The 11,611-nt window shown below is 46.7% G+C and overlaps 1 long non-coding RNA gene across 1 annotated transcript in view; it reads right to left on the bottom strand.

The window, feature by feature from the left end:
- Positions 1–706: 706 nt before the first annotated feature.
- The window catches only part of LOC146862051 (uncharacterized), a 132,367-nt gene continuing 121,462 nt past the window's right edge, over positions 707–11,611 (bottom strand). Inside the window, exons 2-3 of the long non-coding RNA XR_014978366.1 lie at positions 5,451–5,721; positions 707–2,627 (exon numbers count right to left, since the gene is read on the bottom strand). This is a non-coding gene — a long non-coding RNA (uncharacterized LOC146862051). The remainder of the gene's footprint in view (positions 2,628–5,450; positions 5,722–11,611) is intronic.

Genomic DNA, 11,611 nt, shown 5'->3' with positions numbered 1-11,611 from the left:
ATACTCACAACTGGCAGCAACAACAAGTAGGTGTCCCCCAGGAGTGCAAGGACACACCAACCTGGGTCATACATGTGTGTAGTAGGCATTGCAGGGGCACACACACATCAACACGACTGACAATGACAGGCCATTCACACTGTATGACTACTCAAGTGCACACATTCAAATGTACCCATGTTACCAAGAACATAGGCACACACAAGATGATTACACACCAACTTTGCTGTGCACACATCAAGAAAGAGCCCACAGAAATGCCGGACCCTGGCAACCCCGCTAGTAATCCTGTGGATAGCATTCACCTCTGTACTGGTATTGCATCCTGACATGACATGTACAATTTAGCAAACCTGAGCACAGAATGATTAGAAGAGTAGACCATCACAAACAACCATCATTGCACCCTCAATCCTCAGACTGAAGAAGAACAAAAGTGCCTGTTACCTCTGGAAACCTCTGAAAAAGTAAGACAAGCAATTGGAAATGTTAAAGTGGCATACAGAGCATGTGTGACATGAACCGATACCCATACGTAAAACCTTTTATTTAGCAAAGACATTGACAAAGCAGACAACAGGAGTAACTGTCTTTATTACATAATACCCAGATAGGCATCACAAGTACAAAACCGCAAGGCCATTGGCCAGTCCAAATTCAAAGTATGCACATGTGTGCATGAGAAACTGCACAGGGAACGGGCATCTAAAGTGACAAACAGCAAGGCCATTGGCCAGTCCAAATTCTAAGTATGTACATGTGTGCATGAGAAACTGCACCGGGAATGGGCATCCAAAGTGACAAACAGCAAGGCCATTGGCCAGTCCATAGTTCCAGTGTGCACATGTGTGCATGAGAAACTGCACAGTGAATGGGCATCGAAAGTAACAAACTGCAAGGCCATTGGACAGTCCATAGTTCCAGTGTGCACATGTGTGCATGAGAAACTGCACAGGGAATGGGCACCCAAAGTGACAAACAGCAAGGTCATTGGCCAGTCCAAATTCAAAGTATGTACATGTGTGCATGAGAAACTGCACAGGGAATGGGCATTCAAAGTGACATACAGCAAGGCCATTGGCCAGTCCATGGTTCCAGTGTGTACATGTGTGCATGAGAAACTGCACAGGGAATGGGTAACACCGCCACTGCCATGGGATTCACCCCAGTTCCGGGGATACAAATGGGCAGTCCAGGCACCGCTGTGGGAGAGATGGTGTTGGGAGGGGGACTTTGCCTCAAATTTGGCTGTCAGTTGAACTGGTAGGTGGCTGATTGTCGGGGCCAGTTGGAGGACTGGACCAGGGAGAGAGAGGACCAGCAGAGGTAGAGGCATCAGTGGCTGTGGGAGCCTGAGGGCTGCTTGGATCGGGTGGCACGGGGAGGCGGAGACATGCTGCCGTGAGACACAGTGTGTGAGGGTGAATGTTGAGGGCTGGGTCTCAACTTCTTGGGGATTCAATAGCCCACAATTGTCTTGGCCGGAGTGGGAAGTGAGGCGGGCACAACAGCCTTACTCTCCACCAAAGGTGCATCAGGTGCAGGTGCCCTCCCCATGGGGATTTGCTGGATCTGGTGTTACGCTTGGATTGGCCTTGCCTTTTCCCCTCCATCCCCTGCTGTCCAGATGAACCCCCCCACTTTTCTCTCGTTTCCCAGTTTCACAGAGGTGTGGGTGGGAGTTGAGGTTGTAGGTGAATGTGCCATAGAGAAGTGTTTGTGCTGAGTCATTGCAGGCACCAGGTTCACAGCAGTCAGGGCAACTGTTTGTTTGTCTGTGGGAGCAGGTGTGGGGATGGGAGTGCCCTTGGATGGGGTGATTTGGATGAATGTGAGGTTGAGGCCTGCTTCTTGGCCTGATGCCCCTGAGTGTCCCGTGATGGGCTTTTGCATTTTCTCTCCTGCTTGCCTGTCTTGTGTTTTGGGTATGGTGTCTGCAGTCTGGGCCGCTTGGAGTGCTGCTGTTGTGTGCTGCGTGTGTCTGAGAGCTGTGGTGTGCGGGCACTCTCGTCAGGTGGTGCCACTGGCAGGGTGGTTGCTGAAGGGACAGGAGCTGTACTGGGAGCCTGTGACAGCTGAATGGTGAATGGTTGCCGTCACTGTGGAGGACAAAGACTGGACAGTTCGATGTAGCCCACCCATGTCAGAAAGAATGCCCTCAATGAAGGCAACTACATGTGCCAACTTCTTTTCATGATCCTAGAAGGCATTCATGAGAGCAGCCTGTCCCACACACAGCTGTAGCAAAAGGTCCACTGGCTCCACACTGAGGGCAGCAGGGGGGAGAGGGGCAGGAGCAGCGGTGCCTGTGGGGAAGGAGAAACCACCCTTCCTAGGGCTGCGGGCATGGACAGCACTTGTGGGAGCATCCAGGAGGGTGGGTACTAGACGATGTGTGGTGGAGGAAGAGGCAGATTTCGAACGGCCTGTGCCCGCCAACACCGAGGAGTCACCGTTGGAGTCTGATGATGTTGAAGTTGGTGTTTCTGGGCGTGATTTGTCCAGGGCACTCCTGTCCCCCTCCGAGGCGCTGGTCACATCAGTGTCAGTGATCTCATGTGTAGCAGTCATGCCAGAAGCTTCCCCACTGGTGTCGGTCCCCTGTCCTTCTGTGCCCTAGGTAGATGCTGCAAGAGACAGAGACATAGGTTCAGTATAGTGCTATACTCACAAACATCATATGCAATCAAAGCACACAAATAAAAATATTTCACCCCATGTTGCCATCCAGCATGTGCAACCTTTATGCAATCATCAGAAGATGCATGGAAACATGCATAGTTGACATCAGTGCCCCATGTGATGTTTACACAGCCAAATAGCTGGCCCGTGCCTCCTTGAAACCTAACATACTATTCTCTGTAAGCATACCTACATGCCTGTAGGTGAGATACATATACATCTCCACATGTTTCCTCAGTCACATATGGAGTCACTGAAAGGGAACACCACAGATACAGACTCCCAAACGTCCTTTTGCAATCGCCATGAGCTCCTGCTATCCACCATGTTGTGCTTTGAAGCACAACTACAGTTGCACATTGGTGTCAGCTGTTTAGTTGTCACAAATTTTAAGTTCCTTTTTCTATTTCTACTACGAGGTAGGAACCTCGCGCCAATATTTGGTCCTCCTTCTACTTCCATGACTTGAGAACTATAAAATAGGAAGTTGCAGGTATTGGCTGTTTCAACACATTTGACCGGACCGCTTTGAACTGTTCGACCGCGCAACGCAAACCCAGTAAGTTTTAGATGTTAAAATCGCGTGGCATTGCTACGTTATCGTGACAATTAGAGAGATTCCGTTACAACAATGTCTCTCTGATTTCTTATATTGCAGGGACCTATCAAAGCCCCTGTTTGTTCCCCAACTCACCTTCTCTCTGTAAGTAACATATTACGTTTTTTATAAATAATATACTAAACGTCGGATGTGTCGCTCAGCAATAAGGACTTATTTACGTGACATATAAAATTAGATTATTTTGGACCTTTGGTTCACATGCCCATCTTTGTAATAACATTTTGTCCAAACTAAGTCACTCGTTCTATTATTCTATTTCTAGCAAACATACTTATATCTGTTTTTGACACTTTTTTCCCAATTCGTTCTACTGATTTTAGAACCTTTGAAGGGGCGCTTTTCATAAATAAATACATTTCCAAATTGTCTTTGAAATAGTTTATGCAAATGACGAACGTCAGGCATATAGAACCCTTTTTTCATTTTACACTATGGTCCTACATGTCAAGCTCACTTTTTTAACTTATCTTAGGTGGCAACCTTTTAGATTCATATTTCACATGAACTAGAAATCTCGAATTGAATGATTTTGTGCTGTTGTTCATGCTTCAACACAACAAAATAACTGAGGACTAGAATCTCTCCCCTTTGTTTTACTCAGTATTTCATTTATACTTTCTGTTTGGTCCATACTATTTCTGAGAAATATGCGGTTGGATTTATTCTTTTACACTATCTCCATCGATGACTAAAATACTCCAAACACTGATCCAACTAGAGGTACTTTCTTATGCTTTTAATTCTGATGACTCATAGATTTTGGGACCTCAACGAAATAGAACATCTTAAACAAGGATGCCACTATGTGTCGTGTTTCATTTACTTTTACAGGACCTTTCAAATACTCAGATGGAACTGGTGGGAAATGGGAACCTAATTTTCCTCGTACAATAGTAGTCCACCAATACGCTTAATAAGGTATTTGACATCATATTATAGCTCTTTGGGGCACTTCTCATCTATGGACTACCGTTTTCTTCTGGTAGAATGGTTCTCTTCACTGTACATAACGAAACTTATCTCATTTCTTCTCGGTTACACGCTTTGCGGCTTTTTTCTTGGGTCACTACTCAACTAAACAACTCTTAGGTCTTCTCCTCTTTATATTTTTATATTTCTGTATTATTTTGAATTAACATGAGAACATCACTTTATGAAATCTTTTTTGAACACAGACTAATTACACAGAAATAGCTGAATGCTCTTACTGAGACACACATACCAATAAAGAACATCTAATGAGCCCTTATTTTTGCTATGTTTTGTCTACAGCCTTGATAAAGTTACTTTATAGTAACGAAACACGTGTCGGCTGTCTTTTGCTACTTCACAACTGGGCTGTCCTTGATTGTTCTCAATCGTCAACGTTTGAAAAGTTCCAGGACTGGGACTTCCTCTTTGACCTATGCATCGGCTTACAGTGTTCTCAGTGAAAAATACCATAAATCAATACTGAAAATTTGTTTTGCACTTGGAATCAAATACAATGTGTTTAGTTGTGTTTGGAAAAAGTTATACATGATAAGCTTTGTGATGTTTAAACGTATCAGTATTGTAATCTGATTCACATATAGCGATTTCTAAAAAAGAAAATCATTTTTTGGATTGTTTAATATTAAAAATTTCGTACAAGAAAATATGTGCCAGTGATGTTCGTTATTTCTGAACAATTTGTACTTTTCCCTTGCTTTCCTGTTCAATTGACAAAATAAGGAAATCACTAACATAATGGCCTAAATTAGCCATTCCTGTCATACCTACCTACTTTTCCTTGAAATTATTATTTATTTGACTTTCAGAGTGCCGAGGTACAATTCTCCTTTAAAAAAATTTAAGTTGTGCACAGCACACATCTATAAATGCACACTAACATGATGCTCACTGCTGTTCACTGCCAGGTGATGTCTATGACACTCATACTGCAGCATATGTCACCAGGCCACATCTCATTTTGCAATGTCAAAGGTCATTGTATTAAACACATGAGAAACTACATGTTGCAAAAATGCGTAACAGCTCCACTCAATACAGAGGCCACTTCGAAGCCATTGCATCACACTAGAGACATCACAGAGCTCCGCACTGGCTCAGGGTTGGGATTCATGCAGTCACTCTCACCCAAAGTCACACTTTGCACAATACTCACCGCCAACTTGCTGCTGTTGGACCCTCAAGTGTCCATCGAGCTCTGGCTGTGTCACTGCCAAGATGCGGGCCATTAGTGGTGTCATGCTCCTGCGCGCCAACCTGCCACTCCGAGAGATCACCCCCTGCATCATCTCTGCCACGTTTTTGCTCAGCCAGCAGATGTCATCCCACCTCTGGTGACAGTGTGTGTGCCGTCTGTTGGAGACAACCAGAGCCTGCACCTTGCGTGCAATTGCCCTCCATATGGCCTTACGCTGGTGGACCTTAAGCTGCAGGCATGGGAGACAAGAAGAGGAAGTTTCAGTGACACTATGTTATGTACTACTGTGTCTCAGTACAGGAGCATGAAAAAAACATAGCACACCAATACATAAATGTAGCGCAGAGGCCATACAGCATGACACGTAGTACACTTGCATTGAATAATCTCATAGAAATGTATACATGTATGATGATGGATACAGTACCTGGCCATCTCATGCAGAGTGCCAGCACAGAAACGAATGTGGAGCAGACCCTCATGTGTGATGCAGTATGTGAGTGAGCAATACACACAATACATTTGAAATGATGTGTCGGGGCAGACTCACTGTGTCCAACACTACACACCCCTCAATGTCCTTGGCCAGTGAATGGCTACCTGTGTCATGGAGGTCACATTTAGGGCCATGAACTTACATTCTCACACTCTTCTCACAAGGTGTAGGCCTGTCTTGTGCAGTCTTCAGGCCCAAGATAGATCATTGAGAAATAGGGTGGCGGACAAAACATATGTTTAACTCAGTCCATTTACTAATGGTTGCTTGTAACATTGGGCAGTTTCTGTGCAGGCCAGGGAGACTCACACTGAGGTCAAACCCGGGCCATCAGAAAATTCACATGAATGTACAATGAGAGGGCAAACAGTGCCTACACATGCAAGACAGAACACATAATGAAAACAATGGAAGGATGATATCTACAAATTACATATATCTGATGTGTCCTAGGTGAATTACCACTAAGAGTGCTACACACAGGCATTTGACTTTTGTGCATAATGAACACATATCCATGGGGGCAATATGAAAACTGTACACACATCCTTCAGTTCCCTCTGGACGAAATACATTGGTAATGTCACAAACGAACATGTGAAAACCTCATTGACTATGACATCAGATAGCACAGGCAATGTTTTTACTGACTTCGATTTTACAAACCAACAGTGTTACTGTATGGCTGCAACAACAATGCATGTCCCTCCCATCCTTCAATGCAGTCATGGATCTGTGGAAAAAAAGGCTACACACCCCCTTGACATGAAGTCAGCATGCCAGGCAGTGTATCACACATTCACATTACCCAGTCTCAGACCAACGTTTGTATTTTCCTTGCTGAAGAAGTTCCGTAGAAGTGTCCATATTGCCATCCTCCCCATATACTCAAGTGCAATTCTTACTGGGCCATGTTTGGAGCATGGTATATGGAAAATAAGGTTGCATGCACATTAACTTGCAATCACAGGCACATACTGGTGCAGAGCAATATCATGTGAGCACTCTGAGCACTATCAAACTTTCACTCTGTAACACTTACCAGTACATCAGGTGCACCATATAGCCTCCCATACTGTGAAAGCACCTTGTCCACCAGGACCTCCAGCTCCTCTGTGGTGAAAGGACAGGACCTGATGTTCTCAGTTCTTGCCATCACTGGGTCAAGGAGACAGGAACAGCAGCAGTTGGTGGTGAAGAATGGCAGGCAGCAGTGTCTGGATGCAATTGAAATGTGTGGCTCTCTCACAGACATATCTAGCCCCCTGGGGTTGTTTCAGTGGTACTCAGCTGCTGCAATTTGTGTTCCTGGTCAGCCTGTTTCAAATCTAACCAATGACCGGGACCACAGTGGCGGTGCACGCCTACCGCGGGTTTCAAAATTGTAATTCACAACCGCGATCGTGGTTCCCATTGGCTGCAATGGCATGGGCATTGGCGGTGTCACACCGCAGGGGCCAGGCGGTCGCTACTGCAATCATGCATCTTTCAATTGTACCCAATGACCAGGCCCGCGGTAGCGGAATACGCTTACCGCGGGGTTCAAAATTGTAATTCATGACCGCGATCGTGTTCCCATTTGCTGCAATGGTATGGGCATTGGTGGTGTCACACCGCAGGGCCCAGGCGGTCGCTACCACAATCGTGCATCTTTCAATTGTACCCAATGACCGGGCCTGCGGTTGCGGAACATGCCTATCGCGGGTTTCAAAATTGTAACTCACGACCAAGGTTCCCATTCGCTGCAATGAAATGGGCATTGGTGTTGTCACACTGCGGGGCCTAGGCGGTCGCTACCGCAATCGTGCATCTTTGAATTGTACCACAATGACCGGGCCCGGAGTAGCGGAGCATGCCTACCGCGGGTTTCAAAATTTTAATTCACGACCGGGATCGCGGTTCCCATTGGCTACAATGGTATGGGCATTTTGGCATTTTTTTAATTGTGGCCAATGTCCATGATTGCGGTGGCGGAGCACGCATACGGCACCTATGGACACATCATGCTGTAGCAATGGCAATGGCCACTTCTCATCATGGAACACTAGACAATTACAATGAATTATGCCACCTCATTGCTCAATTCTATACTAGTGTGATATTGAAGTCACTGATGACTACACATGCCATGTCAGTGCACAGGATTACATTCATTGGCATGTATTTCCTCACATGTCACATAGGATATGTGTGTGCTTCTACACAGATCTGTTGTGTTATGGACTCTCATATTTGTGAACATGTCAATGTGGGAGATGGCTAATCAACCCACAGTAATGCTGGACTGACTACATAATGTGCCTATCTAATTGTGTAGATTGCTGAAATCATTTTGATAGTTGATCTGCTTACACACACTGTGCTCATTGTGTTGAAAATGTGTGCTCTGTCCGACTTATGCAAGAAGGTGTGGCAGGTACAGTAGCTACGTAGAAGTCAGCAGTGTTGCTGTTTCAAACATGTGCTGTGTCAACTACTCTCAGGGCTGGTGACACAAGATGTCGGAAAGTACCATTTTCCATTCACATAGCCAGAATCTGTTTTGGAGGTACTCAGTATGTACATGCTGAACACATGTACAACTACTTGAGATCAAGGTGTCTCTGCATGTGACTTGTGCATTAAGCTGTTGTTTCAGTCCAGTCATTATTGGCGCTGTGTCAGTCAAGATGTAAGATTTTGGACACATCTCATAGGGGAATTGAATCGACATGTGTCTACTTTCATTTTATGTAGGAGACAACCAAATGTCCATCGTCCATTTACAGTGCTGACGGACATGGAAGATGAGGAATCATAAGGAAATTCCGTTTGGATCGCCTTACCCACCAAGACCTATGTGGTCTGTTGGAGCCCCATCTGAGGCCTCACAGAACCTATCCGACTGCTTTGACACCAACAGTTAAGGTGATGGCAGACCTGCATTTCTTTGCAACTGGTACGTTCAAGTACACGGTGTCCAGTGCAGGAGGGATGTCTCAACCAATGTTCAGCATGGTGCTACGTGATGTCCTGCAATGATGACATACAAAGACCGCTACATCCATTTTCCCAAAGGACATGAATTGGCAGCTGTGAAGGGTGATTTTTATGACCGTGCCAACATACTGAATGTTGTTGGCACCATTGACTGCACCCACGTTGGCCTGGTTCCACCACAGGCACGTGAGCACATATACAGGAACAGGAAGCATTTCCATTCCATTAATGTGCATGTGGTATGCCAAGCGGATATGATTATCTCCCATGTCTGTGTCAGATTTCCAGGATCAGCATGTGACTCCTACATACTGCGTAACAGCATCATACCACAGCTGATGGGAAATCTGCATCTGGAGCATGCGTGGCTTGTTGGTGAGTATGCAGAGTCAAATAGTGTGCTGTATATGTGTGACATGCTGTTCTCTGCTACTGTTTATGTTACAAAATTTGTCTGTGTATCTCACACCTAGGTGACTGCAAATCCCAACCGGCCTTGGGTGCTGAGCCCACTGTGGAATCCCAGGACCCCGGGTGAAGTCCGATACAATGATGCACATGGGAGGACACGTTGTGTGGTGGGGTGTACTTTTGGGCTTCTGAAGTCAAGATTCCGGTGTCTAGACAAGAGCAGAGGTGCACTACTCTACTCTCCCCAAAATGTGTGTCAGATCATAGTTGCATGCTGCATGCTCCACAACCGGGCCTTGCGCAAAGAGATTCCCCAGCTCCTGGATGATGATGAGCAGCAGATGCCCCACCCCGCAAACCCACACATGTCCAGTGAACACGATAGTGGAGAGGAGGAAGGTGTTGACCTGCGTCAACAGCTCATCAACAACTACTTCCCTTGAGTGTGAGTAACATTGTACAACAGTGACATTGTCTGTTGTCTTAGATGGTAGTGACAAGGCCTTGAAGAGTTTTTTGACTGCTGGCTGTTGTTGGCTCTGTGCTAATGGCTGATGTGTGTGGCACAGGGTATTTATGACCAGCTACATAATGTCTATGTTGATGTTGTTGCTCGTTGTTGTGTGTGCTGGTTTGTGTACGTTGATGACTAGTGGTGTCTTCTAGCTGTGATGGCATCACCTGACAAGTAAATGTCATTCTCTTGTGTCTTTCTAGATCCCTTTACCCTCTCAATGCCTCGTCACAATCAGAGCTTGTGGCACATGTGACTCTGAGTTGACATTGTACATACTGTGATAAACATGGAGCTGACACAAATACATAGGTGTGTAAAGAATGTTTATTTACAATCAGTATTTGTGACAGAAAAGTGAATATTTACAAAATGGTGCTAAGTGAATTTCTGAGTTGTCAGTGATGGTAAATGAGACAATAGAGTAGTCGCCACATTGATGTAGTCACACAGCCCAACAAACACCTGCCATCAACATGGCAATGTGGGTAAGGATAGTCAACAAAGGCAATGTCAAGGAGAACAGATGTGCCATCATGGCTGGCTCAGCGACTAGCGTTTGGATGGTGCATTGCCATGTGATACTCCCCTGATATTTCTTGGACTGCCCCTTGTGCGTTTGGCAGGGGGGCCACTGCTGCGGGCTAAGCGGTGTCTGAGGAGTCATTTTTGTGCAGCTCACCCCTCTCTGTGGCCGCAGCTGAGGTGTTGGGAGTATCATCCTGCGGGCCACTGGAGGGGGGTTGAGCTGTCTTTTGGGCCGAATGTCTATCCCTCAGAACACCCACTAGCTGGCCCATGAGGTCCACAATTTGGCCCATACATGTGTCCATGGACCTCAGCAGCAGGCGAAGCTCACACACTTCTTCCACAACCTGGCCCATTTGTTACTGGGTCTGCTTCTATGCCCCAAGGACTCTAGCGATGGTGGCCAGGGCTTCGGTCCCAGTGTCCTCCTGTATCTGTCCCCAGTTGCCTTCCCACCTGCCCTGCTGACCCTGACCTGTGGCGTTGTCACTCAATGCACCCGCAAACTCTCCCTGCCCCCCTCTGATTGTGTGGTGGTGTTGGTAACCACTGAGGCAGGGAGAGTGTTGCAGGCAGCAGTGGTGGTGGTGGTGGTTGAGGCCGCACAGGTCGTTGCAGCAGGGGTCAGCGATGTTGTTGTTGCTGTGGTGATTGCACTGATTGGGACAATGGGGGCCTGGGACGTGGTGCGCCCTGTCAGTCCGGATGAGCCAGGTTTTGGCTCCATGCTTTTTGAGAAGGATGGCAGGGTGCATGCACTGTTTACCTACCTGTTCTGTGACACAGTGGAGGGAAATTGCTGCCACATGGGTATGAGTGGGAGGGGTGTACATTCCTGCTGGGCTGTGAGACAAGGGTGCCAGGTGGAAGTTGTAGTGCTGGCTTCCCACCCACAAACACCCCTCCCTGTTAAGATACCTACCTGTTAGGTGAAGGTGAGTATTAGAATGGCCGCCACATGGTTGGGGTGCGTGCTCCATCCTCTTCTGCTGTGGGACAAGAGGGCCTGGTGGGAGTTGTAGTGCTGGCTTCCCACCCACAAACAGCCCTCCCTGTTAAGATGGCTACCTACCTGTTAGGTGAAGGTGAGCATTAGAATGGCTGCCACATGGTTGGGGTGAGTGCTCCATCCTGCTCTGCTGTGGGACAAGAGGGCCTGGTGGGAGTTGTTGAGCTGGCTTCCCACCCACA

Source organism: Triturus cristatus, chromosome 2_2 (genome assembly GCF_964204655.1).
Source record: "Triturus cristatus chromosome 2_2, aTriCri1.1, whole genome shotgun sequence".
Lineage (NCBI taxonomy): Eukaryota > Metazoa > Chordata > Amphibia > Caudata > Salamandridae > Triturus > Triturus cristatus.
The sequence above is the reverse complement of the archived record's forward strand: the minus strand, read 5'-3'. Positions and strand labels throughout refer to the sequence as shown.